Genomic DNA, 12,075 nt, shown 5'->3' on the forward strand with positions numbered 1-12,075 from the left:
AGGTTCAAGGCCTTTCTTACCTGGCTCTAGCTTACCTGTTCCTCTTTCTCTTCAGTATCAGTATCACCTTTGGCAGCAACCACACCACCCTTTTTATCATTCCCCAATTATATGAGGTTCCCTTCCCAACTCTGGTGTAGAAGAGGGAGGTGGACTAATCTCAGTTTACAGATGAGAAAACCTCAGCTCAGGAAGCTCAAATGACTTGCTCAAGCTCACCTGCTTAGTCATAGCAGGGCTGGGACACACCGCAGCTTCCAGGCTGCGAGTCCCTTTCCTGATCTCCCTACCCGTCAAAGCTTAGGGAGACAGAGGTCCTGGGAAGCCCCCTCAGTGCATGCAGGTCAGCAGACGGAGCAGGTGTAAGACAAGAGGAAGCACCGCCTACCCATCAGGCGCCATTTACTCCTTACCTGAAGCTTCTCCTTCTGGCAACTGAACCACTTTCCAGAGTCAGCATTTAGTGACGGTTGTAAAAAACACAAACAATTTAGCATACGACACTCTGAACTGTAAACTCTGGTAAATAGGATCGGGGGAAGATTTAAGTGGAAGGGACAACTGCTATAAAGACTTAGCAGGAATTCATTAGGCTCCATAGATAGAACAGATGAAAGGTCCCTAACGGCACACAGGAAGTGAAAGGAAAATCCTCAATCATTTAGATGCGATGAGGTCCTGCCGCAAGCAACTCATTCGTCAGCTCATCCTCAGGGGCCCTCAAGTATTCAAAGGGACCCAGAGAAGGAAGGCTGTTCCGCCCACCGTTTTCCCTGATGTGTCAGAGATCTGATGTCCTCTGCCCTCCGTCACTTACCATTTCTCCTGATTATTTCTTTCTGTTTCCATGTACTATTATTTGCTTCCTGGCTCTTTCACCCTCTGTTCCTTCCCTTTCTCCTCTCTGCTTTCCCCCTTCCCACCCTTTCAAAAACTCTGATCTTTTTTCTTTCTCCACCGACTTCTGCCTTTAACAGCTCCCTCCCACCTTCTCTCCTTCCCTTCGTTATTTCCCCTTTTCCTCAGACTCTGAATGACTTGCCTTTTCTCCTTCTCATTTCCCACCACCTGCTTGCTCACAGGGACTGTGGGAGTCTCCGATTTCCCCTGCAGGCTGTGTGCAGGCCGGGGTAGCGGCGGGGGCACCCAGGACTGGCTCTTTTTTTTTTTTTACATTTCTTTCAGTGCTTTTTGTTTGACTGAGAGGAGTGGAGGGGTAGAACATAACATGACAGTTAATTTGGTCCTAAATTGTTTGCTTTTTATCATTAAATCAGATGTCCTCGGATTTCTATGTTAAAACCAAACGTAAGTAGGCTGAAATATCTCACTGTTTCTTTGGAAATTTAAAGGGATACAAGTGAAAAGAATAGTAACTGTTGCGACCTGTGAGGCACCTATTTCTTACCTCACGCTGTTTAGCACAGATTTTTCTGAAGAGACTGCCAGTACGGTTTTCCATTCTCCTATTCCCTGACCTTCCCTCAGAAGACATGTAACAGAGTCTCAAGAATTGAGCAATATTTTATTGCAATTTTTAAACAGTTTTTGAAGTAATTGCATGTAAATGGAAATGAAAAACTAAAGAACTTTGGAGCAATGCTGTGTCACTTTCAATAAATCAAAAAGGAGGGAGAGTGGGTGTTGTTAAGTGACAGGGAAAACTGCTAGAGGACAAACTGTGTGTGTGTGTGTGTGGTGTGTGTTTGTGTGTATGTGTGGTGTGTCTGGTGTGTGTGGGTGTGTGGTAAATGTATGTATGTGTGTGGTGTACGTGTGGTGTGTATGTGTGACATGTATGTGTATGTGTGTATTGTTTCTGCAACATTTGGAAGATCCATTCCAGTCTCATGAATTTTCTAAAATTGCTGGTGAGATTGTGGTATGATGATATCTGTACTCTCTTTTCGTAGTAAGGCTCTGGATGCACCCGCCCTTCACACACATTCAGCCACAGTAAAAAGCAATTTTCCATACACCAGGGGGCTGCAATTTGAGCACTGTAATGATTAGTGATTTCATCCAGTCGTGGTTGACCCCCTGCTCATTTTTATATATTAAATGTTAAAAAGGAAAGCGAGAAAACTTGAGAGTGCTGGTTGATTGAAATTCCAAAAGGAACTTTCGTGGAGATAAAACATATTGAGAAAAGCCAGGGTGCTGGGAAATCCAGGATGAAAAAGAGAAATAGAGAAAGAAAAAGAAAATAATCATAACAGAAAGGGCCCCCAAAGTCTTTCTGATTGTGAAAGATGTTTATATACTTCTTAGGCTGTTTTGTGTCAGTTCCTATTTGATGGGTTTTCACGCCCTCCCCAGTGCCATATCCCTTCTCTTTTCTTCTCCCTCTCTCTTTCCCCCGCTTCTCTTTCTCCTTTCCTCTGTTTTCTCTCTCTCCTCTTCCTCCAGAAAGGAGCTGTAAAATGGCTTCTAAAGAGGCAGGCTCTAGTGTGGTGGCTGGTTGCCATGGAAACACACAGATTTCCAAGACCTTGAGTCCTACCAGAATGATCCAGGGTCAGACCCTGCTTGGGTCAGAGGCCACGGCCGCCCCTGAGATTTCTGGGTTGGGGAGCCAGCAGATATAAGGTCGTTTGAGGTGTAGGTCAGCGTCCCCAGAGAAAGGCTACAAACATGGCATCTAAATAGTTGTTTCTTGTTTCACACTATCTGCAATTACATCTGCTGTTAGTAATACAGAGGAATGTGGCCGTGAGTGTAAGGGGTTGAAAAATAAGAATAATGACGACGTTTTTCTGCTGTTTTCTTACTATCCTTTATTTATTTGTGAAATGATATGGTTCATGTCTCTGAGGAAGGGTCACAATTTGAAGAAATTTTTTTGCCAACTGTCTCGTTTCAAACCTGATGCAAAGAGTTGCTCTTTCAGTAGAATAAAAAAGTTCAGTTTTACAGTTGCCTTTATTTCTCCAAATCAACAGCATCTCATTTTACACGGCACCTCAACATTGACTGAGATTTTTTTATTTAGGCTCAGTATTTCAACCTAGGTAACAGGGGTGTCACCTCTGTCCCAGACCAGGTTTCCAGAAAGCTCAGTTTTCCTCTCTTGAATCTAAACACGGGGATGCACGCTTTCTCTCCACTGCCCTAAACCCTATTGAGGGTCACACCTGTCTTGGAGGATTGTACCATTGTGGTTGGGGGCAGAGGTAGTGGGCTGCTTCGATGAGGAGGGAGCTCAATTCACTAATGCCTGACCTTTATTTGGTTTGGAGAAAATCATCTCTCTTTAGATTTTTCTCAGAGAGCCTCCTCTCTCCTTGACTGGCTCTACCTCCTGCTGTTCATTCACAATAGACCCCAGAAGCCCAGAGCCCAAATCACTCAAAGTTGGTCTTCTTTTCCTGATGGCGAGAGAGTTTGCTCTTCAAACCCTCCAGGAAGATGAAGAAGTATTTATACTCCACCCTTTAGGAAAACAGAAACAAAAAAATGCAGTCAAGTTTGCAGTTAAAATGTATCGCCAATATTTTGACCATATAGTCTGAATAAGCATACTCTTCCCTCTAACCTGTTTGCTAAGCAGATTGATTGGTAAATGCATACGTGGTGAGCGATTGGCGAATGCTCCAGTCAGTTGACACATTCTATTCCGTAGGAAGTTTTGAGGCGTGTATGATTTTGTAAGGCCCTCAGGGATGGAAGGGAGTCATCCATTCCAGCCTGTGACGTCAGCAAGGGCTTAGCCAAACTGTCTTTGACACATCCAGTGCAGGCAAGCGTGGATTGCCCAGCTCATAGATCTCATGGGTCTCCTTCTTTAGCAGACACACCTCTCTACCAATGATCGTCCCCCCAGCTTTATCAAACCCCACATCTACACAGGGTCTTTTCACTCAGCTCGTAAGTGTGCTCAGTCCTCTCTAGTCTTAGGAAAAGGACAGGAAGAAAAGAAAGCAGGCAAGCAACCAAACATGTCTCCCTTTATCAACCATTCACCATCACTCTTGCCTTCCCTAGCCAACCTTTTTTTCAACAGTATTTATTTATTTATTGCGGTAAAATATACATAACATGAAATTTACCATTTTAGTTTAGCCATTTTTAAGTGCATAGTTAGTGGCATTCAGTACACTTCCATTGTTGTGCAACCGTCAGCACCTTCCCTCTCTGGGACTTTTTCATCTTTTCCAGCGGAAACTCTGTACTCATTAAACACTAACTCTCTTCTTCCCTACCCCACCTCCTGGTAACACTATTCTACTTCCTATCTCTAGGTACCTCATAAGTAGAATCATATAATATTTGTTCTTTTATTTATTTTTATTTAACTTTTTAAAAGATTTTTTTTTTTATTCATTTGAGAGAGACAGAGTGAGTGAGAGCCTGAGCAAGGGGGAGGGGCAGAGGGAGAGGGAGAAGCAAGGTGTCTGATGTGGGACTCAATCCCAGGACCCTGGGATCATGACCTGAGCCGAAGGCAGACGCTTAACCGACTGAGCTACCCAAGAGCTCCAATATTTGTCCTTTTATATCTGGCTATTTCACTTAGTGAATGTCTTCAAGTTTCATCTATGTGTTACAGCATGTGTCAGAATTTCATTCTTTTTTAAGGCTGAATGATATTCCATTGTGTGTATGTTTCATATTTTGTTTATCTGTTCATCTGTTCTTGGACATTTGAGTTGTTTCACCTTTGGCTATTGTGAATAATGCTGCTGTGAGCATTGGTGTCTCTGTTGGCATTCCTGCTCTTGATTCTTTTGGTGTATATCTAGAAGCGGAATTGCTCGTATCACCAAACTTTTTACTTTTGTTTTGCTTTTTAAAGTAATCACATGGACATAGTTTTCAAAGTCAAACAGTATTCTATAACTTATAACAAGAGCAGCAGTTGCCTGTCCTGCCTCTCTTCCTCCCTGATCCTTTCTCCAAAGACAACCACTTTAAACTCTTCAGCTGTTATTTCTGTTTATCGTACTTCTAAATTACATACTAATTTGATGATTTTTCCACATTAGACATTATATTGATTTTCCACTATAGATGATAAGGACTTAATTCTTACATACCATTGTACAAGAAGGTTTGAAAACATGTGCACAACAAATTCTGTCATCCTCGTCTGTGCACCCCTTAGCATTGTGTCTTTGTATCTCCTCCTATCAAGGGGTAGGGTCTGTTTCCCTACCCCTTGAATCTGGACTGGCCACATGACTTACTTTGACCAACAGTCCTGCTGGCAGTGATGCTGTGGGATTTGTAGACCTAGATCTTGAGAGGCCTTGTGCCTTTGTTTCATCCTCTCAGAACACTGCCCTGGGATTCTTAGGCAAAGCAAAAACAAAAACAAAAACAAAAACAAAAAACACAACAAAAAACATGATCTAACCTACTGGAGGGTGATAGACCACATGGAACACAGATGAGGTGGCCCAGCTGAGGTCCCCAGGCCTCCCAGCAGCAGCCAGCCAGCAGCAGTCCTCAAATGTGAGTGTGAGGCCATCCTGGATATACTATGCTAGTTGAGTCCCCAGATGACAGCAGTTATGTGAGTGAAGAACTGCTCATTTGAGCCAGATCCAAATTGTTAGCGTACAGATCCAGGAGCAAATAAAATTGCAGTTGTTTTAACTTGCTACGTGTTGGGGTGGTTTGCTGCACAGGAGTAGATGTCTGATATAATCATCCATCACTCATACATACTTTGTCTCCCTGTATGTTTCCAATATGATTTTACCATAATTCGATACCATCCATATTCATTATTTTCATAATTGATAACTATGTTAACATTGTTCAGTTTTTGAGCCAAGAACTATGTTATGAATGCCTTTTCTTTCTTGTTCAACTTTGGTTTTCCTATAGTTCTTTTTGTCTTTTAAAAAATTTTTTTGCTTAGCTATCTTCCATCTTTTGCTAAGTCTTCTTCTATCCTCCGGTAGCTCTGTAGAAGTGACTCTCAATCCAATTTTCCACACCATGAACTTGTCAGGAGATCCAGAAGTTTTATTTTCTTCTGGATACCTCTCTCTCAGAGCCTTTTGTGCTTCTGCTTTAATCTGGACTTGTTGCCCTCTAAAATGGCTGCTCAGCTCTTGTCATAGGACGTACTCTTCTGTCATACTGGGAATTCTACTTACCTCTTGCCCCAGGTCCCCAGTTCTATGGCTCCCACCACATCTTCTTTCTTGTTTTACAGTAACTTTTCTGGTTTTCAGGAACTTATCCTCTAGAATTTTTTTTTGAGAAGTGTGCATAAGAGGTAGAGTTTTTGAGACTTTGACTATAGAGAAATATATCTTTATTCTTGATTCATAGTTTGGCTGGGTATAGAATTATAAATTGGGCATTATTTTCTCCGATTATTTCAGGTATGTCTTCAAACTAGTTTATAGTATTGCTGTTGAGAAGTCTGATACCGTTCTTATTCTCAATTCTTTGCATGTTCATTTGCTCTTTCTTCCTGGGATCTTTTCTTTATCTTCTGGATTCTGAAGTTTCACAGTTATGTCCTTGATATGAGTCTTTTTTTATCATTACATTGAGCCTTTGTACTTTTAATTTTTTCCTTAGATTTTATTTATTGTCAGAGAGAGAGAGCACAAGCAGTGGGAGCATCAGGCAGAGCAGGGAGCCCAATGTGGGACTCGATTCCAGGACCCTGGGATCATGACCTGAGCTGAAGGCAGACACCCAACCAACTGAGCCACCCAGGCATCTGGCCTATTTTTTTTTTTTTTAAGATTTTATTTATTTATTTGACAGAGAGAGAGACAGCTAGTAAGAGAGGGAACATGAGCAGGGGGAGTGGGAGAGGAAGAAGCAGGCTCCCAGCAGAGGAGCCTGATGCAGGGCTTGATCTCAGGACTCTGGAATCACACCCTGAACCGAAGGCAGATGCTTAATGACTGAGCCACCCAGGTGCCCCTGCCTTTGTACTTTTTAATGTAGAAATTCATTTCCTTCTATAACGCATATTTATATTCTTGTCTATTTTCTTTTCTTTGACAGTCCCCCCCCACCCCATTTTCTCAATTATTCTATTCACAGTTCCTAGTTCGGAATATTGGACTTCTTAGATCTCTTAGTTTTCATTGATTTGTCTTTTTCATTTATGTTTTATGAGATATGCTATGGACTGAATGTTTATGTCTCTTCCAAATCATAGGTTGAAATCCTAATCCCCAAAGCGATGGCATTTGGAAGTGGGGCCTTTGGGAGGTAATTAGGGTTATATTATGTCAGAGAGTAGGCCCTCATGATGGGATTAATGCCCTTATAAAAAGAGGAAGGTAGATGAGAGCTCTCTCTCTGTCCACATGCACATACCAAGAAAAGGCCATGTGAGGACATAATAAGAAGATGGCTGCCTATAAACTAATAAGCAGGCTTTCATCAGACATGGAAACTGCTGGCACCTTGATCTTAGAGATCCAGAACGGTGAGAAATAAGTGTTTATTGTTTAAACCACTCAGTTTATTATAGCAGCCCAAACTAAGACAAGATATTCTTAACTTTCCTTTCTAGCCCCTTTCTTTTCTTTCCTTTCCTTTTCTTTTTTTTTTGATGTTCACTAACTTTATTTATCAATGTCACGTATCTTAAGAAGATTCTCAGATTAATCATAAGTCAATTTCTAAGCATATAACAGATGAGTGATGTTACTCAAAATTACTCAAAATTTTCCTTCAGAAAGGAGATTTATCGGTCAGATATACAGATGCAATCCACCAATCTGAGTCACAAGTGAAGAAGACTCATTTCACAAATTCATTTGCCAATCGTTTGACATGTTTTGCATTATGGCACAATTTAACCATTATAAATGATAATATTTTTCCACTTTTTTGAAATAAAAGGAAAAATTTAATAGAGGAAACACAGTATACGTTTCCAGGCCTCAGATTTACTCAGAGGCACAAAGGGTTTTGTTGAAAGGCTATATAATTTATGTCTTTTTGGAAATGTCAATACTGTCCAGCCTAGACCACCAGGAACGCACGAGGAGCACATTTGATAAGTTGCAGTAAAGGTGAACACATACCTTGGGGAAACCACTGGCTGCCCTGTAAGAGAGCACTAGAAAGACTCTATTATAGGACATGCATGTCATCTGGGTGATTTGAGGGATGATCTAGGGAAGTAGAGTTTGTTCTAGATAGCACGATATCAGGAAGTGATGGAAGTTGTATGATAGAGTATCTCAGTTAATCTCATTTATAAGGATGACTGATTGGAGAGATAATAAATCCATCATTGATAAAGTGATAGTCCCTCATTTTAGCTAAGAGAGAGGGATGTGCAGTATTCTATCTCCTTTCTTGATCTGAAGTCTAGACCACATACTCGGCTGCCTGCTTGACATCTGCATGTGGTTGTGTTTTATATCTACTCTCAAATTCAACCAGTTCAGGATTGACTTCATCTTCAGTAAAACTGCTTGTTGCCTGTTCTCTGTCTTGGGGAATGGTACTACCAACCTGCAAGGAAGCCCAGCTATCACTGACACCCTTCTTCACTATCTAGCAATCCAAGTCCTGTTTATTCTACTTCCTTATTGATTCTTAAATCTCCCCACTCTTCTTTATTCCCACTGCTTCTTCCCTAGCTCTGATCATTGCCATATCTTTCCTGCGTTGCCCTCTCCACCTGTAGCTCTGATTTCTGGGTGATCACAATCTAATTGATTCTCCGTTCTGTAGCCAACCGTTGAGATTAAACTCAGGTGCTGCTCCTCTTACCTTCCATTCCCCAGTCTTTTGTCCTACATTTTTCTTATCTCTACTGTACAGTTTTTTTCACCCTGAATATTATAGTTGCCTTTTCCCTTGCTTGGCTTCCACTCTAGACCTTGAATGATTTAAAGGCTGGGTAATGGTTGTTACATAACAGTTCACCATAAATATTTACTATGAAAATCTCTGCCTCCTGTGGTAGAACATTTCATCTTTGGATAAGTCTTTCTGTTAAAAACTTTTCCTTCAGGGGTGCCTGGTGGCTCAGTTGGTTAAGTGTCCGATTCTTGATTTCAGCTCAGGTCATGATCTCAGGGTTGTGAGACTGAGCCCCATATGCGTTCTGTACTGGGCTTGGAGCCTGCTTAGGATTCTCTCTTTCCCTCTCCCTCTGTCTGCCCCCCCCAAAAAAGACAAATAAATAAAAAATTTTTCCTTCATACTGAGCTGGAATTGATCCTTCTAGAATTTATACTCATTCATTGTAATTATATTTTACAACTATAAGCCCGAGGTTTTCTAGAACATAATATCCAATTTCAGATATGCATAGCCTTTATACAACATCACAAAGTCTTGGAATGTTTTCAACTTTAAGTATTCAAACCATGTGATCTAGAATGCCTGTCATACTTGGAAGCGACACAAATACTCTTCATCGTGTAATGTGTCCTGATTTCTGGTTTGGAAAGTTTAGGAACTGCACAGTATGAAACCAATCTAATGCCTCTGCTTGGCACAGCCCTTCAGTTACTTGAAGTCAACCATTATGTCTCACTATTCCCTAGGATGATGAACTCACGGGTTGTTCTTGTACTCACTTCTGGATCTCTGTACCTCCCTTTAGAGTGTGTGGTGACACAAAGTATGCTACCTGTGAGGAATGGATCAGACAATTCCCTACCTGCTCTAGACACTGACTTGCTGTTACTGCAGCCTAAGCTGCTTTTGCTTCGTTACTTATCAAGCCATATCTTCTACATCTTACGTTTGAAAGTTGGGTTTATTTCTGTTGAAAGTATATGGCTATGTTGGGGCCATTGGACAATCTTATGATCTTATCATACAGTCTTATATTTTACTTTGAATTCCTGTTCTGCCACCCAGTGTATTCTCTGGCCTTCGCCGACTTGTGACATCAAAACAATGTTAGCGTGAGTTGTTGGCCTGTACTCAATGTGACAGGAACTTTGAAGGATAATTTGTTGCATTAAAATTCTCCTTGTGAGTTGTTTTTCCTGCGATGCCATTTGCCTTGTGAATACCTGGTTTTGTGTTTGAATTTCATCCAGTACTGTATTTCACAGCAGGAACTTGGGGGCAGAAAAGCATATTCTGAGCTAACATATAATTAAGGAATATAGTTTCTCTAAAAAATAATTTTCCTACATAATAGACTGGCAGGGTGTAGTCCTATTCAAATACCCATTCAAATATTTGCTCATTGTTTTTCTACCACATAAGCATTTGCAGGTGCATTTTAGTAATAAGACAACTAGTTAAAAATCCTGTTTCTCTGTCTCTAATCTGAATATTAAAAAACCAATGACTTCAATGTCCTTGGGGACAGGGACAATCCTTTATACTTTTCTATCAGGCTATACCTCCAAAAACCTTCCCAGATAACCAATTTTTCTCTTTCCTGTGTCTACACCCTCCCTTGTACTAGCTCATCTTTCTAGAATACCTCCTCTCCTCCACACCTCATGGGCTAAGAGTCCTGTCATTTCTCAAAGCTTAATGTAAATTTCACATTCTTTCTCCAGAACTGGTTGAATATCAATTTTTCTGAAATTTCTTGAATTCTTAAGGTATTACTCATTATGTTAATCTACCTTTTTTGATATAGGATTTATATATGTTAGTATTATTTCTTGAGCTGGATTAGAAACTCCCAGAGGGCAGGGACCATATCTTCTTTCCTAAGTGATTCCCAACTATTCTTTTCAGAGTACTAGGAACATCGTATAAATTTACTTGAAATGAACTTTTGGAAAACTCAAGGAAGGGGAATGTGTCTAGGAAAGCAGGGTTGGGGGATCATTACTTTTCTTTAAAAACAAACAAGAAAGAATATGCTCTCGAAGTCACCGTAGCAGTTCTCCTCAGTGCTGCTCCATTCCTTACAAGAGTCTAATTTGAGTATCTGTCATGACAAGAATTTTCATATGCTTCTGTGGGACCATGAAACAGGGAAAGGACTGGGGAGGGGAGGCTGTGATTGGGTGCGCCAGGCACACGGCAAAGCTAGAAACCTGCAGTTTCCAAGACCTGGCAGCGCACATTTGGCATCTCTCCTGAGGGTCAGCGCAAGGGGTGCGTAATTTGATTTTTCATATTTTACTACTTTTTTTTTTTTTTTGCAGAAGAAAGGAAAAAATCCTTGAATATTTTAGGAGACATTTATCGGTTTTTAGTTAAGACCAACCATTTGGTTTCAAGGTAACAACAATTTTCTTTCTTTCTCCACCCTCATCCTTCCCAGCTAATCTGGCAGGTTAGTGCTGAAGAATTAGGTTTGACTCTCTTTGTAAAAAGCCCAATATACAGTCAGTCAAAGCAGGTCATTTTCCCTTCCCAGAACCCTACTTAGGCAATGGAGACACTACTTTTTCAATGGATGTTTGACATTTATCAGAATCCTGTGTTATACACTCGAGCTTTCCATCTGCTATCGGTGACTTGTACCTTTTTAACACATTCCAGACCCATTTTTTTTTGGGGGGGGGGAGGAGGTAATTATGTAGGGAAGAATTAAATTTACCCAAAGAGAGATCTGGTCTTTGTCCCTGCTCCTGTGAGGTGATCTCTAAATCCTTGGAATTTTCAGAATGATAGGAGAGTCTGCTATTTATGTTGGGCCCCTAACAATTTGTGCTAAGAAGATGACTCAGTGTAGAGGGTTTTGACCACACCAGAAAGACCAAACGTGTGTTTAGGGTTGGGGATTTGAGGCAGGTAACTTCAGTTTGACTTCCAGGGAAGAGAGTGGGGCTAGAAATTGAGTTCAACCAAGAGGATAATGATCCAATCAATCAAGCCTACATAATGAAACCTCAATTAAAAACTCTGGATGCTGAATCTTGGATGAATTTCCCTGGTTGGCAACACTCTGTATGAATTTCCACACATCAGTGACAGCCCTGAGGATGACAGGAACCTTCCCAGATCTCATTCTCTGCTTTTCTTCCTTTAGTGGGTTCTAATCTATATTCCTTTGCTATAATAAAACTGCAGTCATAAGTACAGCACTTTCCTGAGTTCTGTGAGTCATTCTAGCAAATTATCAAACCTGAGAATGGTTGTGGGAATCCCTTGAATTTGTAGTCAACTGGTGTGACATGAAGGTGGCTTTGGGGACCTCCAAACTGG

Source organism: Ursus arctos, unplaced genomic scaffold (genome assembly GCF_023065955.2).
Source record: "Ursus arctos isolate Adak ecotype North America unplaced genomic scaffold, UrsArc2.0 scaffold_8, whole genome shotgun sequence".
In the NCBI taxonomy this organism is placed as follows: Eukaryota; Metazoa; Chordata; class Mammalia; order Carnivora; family Ursidae; genus Ursus; species Ursus arctos.